We start from the raw sequence: 5,403 nt of genomic DNA on the forward strand, positions 1-5,403 counted from the left end.
AATTCACTGGAGTTAGAGATATCAGCTGTTCAGCTTGATCGGACCTGGTTCTATTAAGACTTCCACGTGTAAATTACATATTTTACCTTCCATCAAGTAAAATGGAACAACTCGTTAGCATGACATGACCCATCCCATGCGTATAGTTATTGCTCCATGGCGTACCACACTCGGCAGACAACAGCCGCCTGACTTCGAGGTGTTTTACTCCGAAAGCCAAAGCCCATAATTAATCCTTTAATCTTGACACAAAGAAGAGCTGTCGTAAACAGTTAATGATCATCAGCTAGCAGTGACACGTGAGTCTAATGCACTGTCCTTCATCCCCTCTATAACATTACAAGCTTCATTAAGCTTCTTTTTGCTTTGATGCTGTGCGCAGAAAGTGAGCTGGCTGAAGTTCTACTTCCATGCCTTAAGATATTCTAAACGGGAAAAGTCATATCTTTTCATTTGATGAGTTCCTTAGTGTTCATAAATAATTACTATAATCATGGAGGGATAATATAACCCTCCATGTTATAATAGGCCTATTTCAAGTGGAATAACATACACAAACATTTTATTATAAAAATGGTACGTCCGTCACAAATTATTTTAAGTTATACTACAGATCTACTTTGAAAATATGTGCTAAGCGTTGTTCTAATAAAAGCATTTAAATCGTGTCCCGTGTTCACAGGTGCATCCTCCATGGATTTAGTAAACTCAACGAACCCTTAATGCTATTCTTGTGTTCATGTCACCATAGCCTAGTATTCGGAAAAGTTACGATTCAGTGGGCTGAACCATCCAAACCATGGTCATGAAACTCTCTTTATATACGGTACCGCACTACGGGAAAACACGCTGCCATGATGCTTGTTGCAACGGGGATAAAGAAATAGACATACATCAAAAAGTTTATAGCTTAAGCGAGGGACTCCATTTGGATTTACATTGATCAGACCAAGAAGTATGATTGGTATTTACTCAAAATAATTATATAAGCATAAAACTTTACTTGGTAACGAGTAATGGGGAGCTGTTGATAGTTACATTGTGAGAAACGGCTCCCTCTGAAGTGACGTAGTTTTCGAGAAAGTTCCACGAATTGATTTCGAGACCTCAGACTTTAATTTGAGGTCTCGAAATCAAGCATCTGAAAGCGGGTAACTTTGTGTGACATGGGTGTTTTTTCTTCCAAATATATATCTCGCAGCTTCGACGACCAATTGAGCTCAATTTTTACAGGTTTATTATTAGTTTATGCATATGTTGAGATACACCAAGTGAGAAGACTGGTCTTTGACAATTACCAATAGTGTCCAGTCTCTTTAAACAAAGATTTCTTTCGAGAAGAAGTAAACGGAAAAAGCACAATCCCTTGTAAGCCTTGTGGGTATGCTGAGTGTGGTTTTATGCTGTAGTGATAAACAGACTTCAAAAGGCAAGGAGTTTCTGTTTAGTCTTATGAAATATGTATTTTCATAGATGTTAAATTTGCATCGAGGATAAAGAATATTAATTTTGTTTTTTTTACCCATACATCGATGTGTGTTAGCACTGTATACTCAGTACTTTCCCGAGTCCTGTGCAAACGTATCAACATGCCTGTGATATTTTTTCACAGGACTCGGGAAAGTACTGAGTATACAGTGCTAACACACATCGATGTATGGGTAAAAAACCAAAATTAATATTGATTTTCATGTTTGTCATCGATTAACAAGGGTCTTCGCTGACTAGCCGTCTGAACGGCAAATGCCGTGGTCTATAATAACTTGCGTATTATCATTAAGGAAGATTAGCCGTTGTCAGTGCATGGAGGTTTTACCATCATGGTAAGTAATGGCATCAATCGGGCAACGTCACAAGCCTTGATTGGCGACTCTGTTTTATAATATTTTTAACAGTCATGCCTCGAAATTGCGTGGTTTTCCTTTTATTTTGCTAACTAACACGAAGGGCCATTTTGAGGAGTCAAAAATTTGACTCCACACAGAATGGCGTGCCGTGTTAGTTCACGACGTAAGGAAAACCACGTAATGTCGAGGAATTAATAGAGGGTTTTGAAAGCATGCGGATACAAATAGAGATACAGATACGGATATTATTTTCCCAGCATGATAACCGTTACCGTTCACGTCGGCCGCGTGTTGGATTGGAGTGTTATGTGTCGCGCACGTATTCATCAGTGTTTTTTTCTCGACAAGCATGACCTAATAGTTACATTGCATTTTCTCACCGTTTTGCTTGCAACAATGACTAACAAACTTTCTATCCATATCAAGCACTACAGTGAAAGCCAGGTGAAAGCGATTCCGTGGGAAATGTTTTTGATCTGGGACAAAAAGACAGTTAAAATGCTGCAAATAATAATGAACCATTTTTGTATAGCGCATTATAACAATCACAGACGCGCTTTTAGATGAAAACAAAAGAGCAGTAACAGTTAAAAGAGATGTGACGTAATTACAAAAGCAAAATTTAGTTGATACAGAAAGAAGTACTGGAGGCTATTGCAAAAATAAACGTGTTTTTAACTTTTATTGCAAAACAGTATCCGTTTGTCTACGACGTATTTATGTGCTCCTGTATCCGTAGCTAATGTGTGTGCAAAATACGATAGTCGCGGATACGCGTCACGTGAACACACAAAGTGTCGACGTAGGGCCTACTGTATGTGTATCCGTAGACTTCTTGCGAAACCCCTCTAAATGTGATGGATCATTGTACTACTTTTAAAACACATTTCCAACCATATGAATTTTATAACAAACGGTTTTCAAACGCTTTTCATAGACCAACTCGCCCGATCCAAGGCAACGTGTCCCTACACAAAAAGTACTTATAAGCACATGACCAATAGAGCCTGGGACCCTGCTGTCAACGAGCGGTTCAACTTTACTTCGTGCCCAACTTCAAAAAAGTGATGCCCTAAATGATTTCATGTCTACGAACCCATGCACGAACTATGTACAAACCTCGCCCTCTTTGTAATCATCATTCATTGGGGGACACTCTCTTGCGGACAGATTCCCAGGGACACCTGCTCCAGCGGGCGGTCTGTATGTGCTGGGCTGTCCTGCTGGAAATCTGTCCCGAAGATGTTGGGTGCATGATTCAAAAGAGGGCGCCATCAGGAGAAGTTTGAACCCAATTCGCCGGGGGGGGGGGGGGCAGCGTTTATAGACGATGTGACCTGTGACATCACATGTTTACAAAAGAGCCACAGAGCCTGGACTTCCTGCAGGCACGATTTGTACATAGCTCAATGGAAGAAAACATCAAATCTTATATTTTAAGGAGATTGCACTGTTTAATTCTTATCAACTTTTGATATGATTAACGGGGGCTTATCTCAAGACTTGTCCAGCTTTTACTTTCATGTCTTTTGGTTTTGTGTGGAAATTATGACACAAAATGTCAATTTTCCCATAGGACCAGTGTAATATCTTGCCTGCCAGAATACTCAAAGAATGTACAAGGTCACACTTATTGTAAACAAAAGTTCACATGGTCTATACACAGATAATATTCATAGCAAACTGTATGGATAGTGTTTCAGTACATAAAGTTGGGTCATTTTACCGGCCCCGACAGAAATCTTTCAGGCTGCCACTGAGGGCGCTATTGCAAAAGTTTGTCTGGCATTGATGGCACCAAGGTTTACGGTTTGAGTGTAATAGATACATTTAAAGTACTACATATATATTTTTTGAGGACGTTCAGCTCCTCATCTTAGTGTGGGAGTCTGTCTAAGCACTCAAGTGGCGTCCGTCCGTTTTTAAAATTAGTTTTTATAAAAACAAAACAATTTCCACTGTCATCAAATATCAGTTTGTCATGGTCCTTTTATTATTTGCAAATGATATTGAATTTGTTTAACTTCAGCATTTCTTCTTCTTTCTAGATAGGTAAAATGTGACGAACGTTACGACAGGACCTTACACCATCCCAGCTCGACTAAATTAATTACTCGACTTTATGAGATACGTACATTGCGTACAGTGCTTTAAACCGGCCTGGTTATCCGAAGACAAATTTCGGGTTATTTTCTGTGCAAAAAGAATGTTACGGACCTGTCACATGCGCTCATAATCCTGCGGGACACTTTGGTGCGCGCTGAGAGATTGGCACACTTGCACGACAGCCCATACAATGCACACAAGAAGAGTCCATGAAACCTTGGGGCAGAAAATTACTCAGACCCTTTAAGTAGGCAGGTACTGATTTTAGTTATGAAGCTTTAAAAATTTTCCACCCCAGCTGGAGAAATGGGCCCTCACTTCTCTATGCTTTAGCTACATAGCACAACATGGAATAATTGGTAAAACCATCGAGGTAAAAACAAACCCAGCTAAGGGGCCATCCACCGTAGTCAATTTTAAACAATTTCGATCTTTTTCGAATTGTTGTGGGTGGATGGGTCAAAAGAAATAACTGAAAATCGAAGCAAGGCTTCTTTTTTTATATAAAAAAAAAACTAATTAATGGAAACATAAATTGTTGACGATTTTGCCTAACTTCTGCCATTGATGATACTCTTTTATACTCTTTTTCATCAACAACCATTTAATGTGAAAATACTGCAGCCTCCTGATAAAATAAACGATCACGCGTAATATTGGCAGCGCAAATCAAGACTTATTAAAGTTATTGTGACACGGAACAATCAGCCTGGAACTAGCGTAAACGGACTAGCAAAGAAAGGATATGACCGACCCGCCGCTTTTAAAGGTCGATTTGCCAAAGTCGGAGATAATGGCGGGAGAATCTAATCCCTGCATCATCTGTGATACTATCTAGTGCCCGATCTCGCCGGAATTGCAATTTATGACATTTGAACTAAAAATACAAAGTTTAATGTGTTGCCAATTTCATTTCTGATACTATAGCTAGGAACAGCTATTTGAATACTACTGATTTTAGACCTCAAATATCGCCTGTATCGAACTATGTGGGTGGTTCTGCATGCATGGGGTCAAAACAATTTTGAATTGTTTTTACTACGAATGGCCCATATAAATAGAATCTGAAGATTTCCCCTCAATCTCCTTTCCTAGAAGTTTTGAGTTGAACAAAATGAAACCTGGAATATGAGGGGGTTTCCAATGCAAATTTCCCAGTTCTAATTTCCTGCAAAACAATGTTATTGACACGTGACTGAATGTTTTCCTCCCATCGTGAAGACGACGCAAAACAACATTATGTTCCAGCTATAGAATCTGTCCAACTACAGTCAGACTAGACCAACTGGTGGTTGCGCTACGATAAAACCACCGATTGGGCGTATTGGAGTACAGTTGGGCATAAAACTACAGTTGGGCTAATGAAGTGAAACGCCTACATTCTTTTGCACACGTCGTACTAACACACGTACACGCGTACATGAATGTATGTACAAAATAAGGAAGGACA

This window comes from Asterias amurensis, chromosome 7 (genome assembly GCF_032118995.1).
Source record: "Asterias amurensis chromosome 7, ASM3211899v1".
Lineage (NCBI taxonomy): Eukaryota > Metazoa > Echinodermata > Asteroidea > Forcipulatida > Asteriidae > Asterias > Asterias amurensis.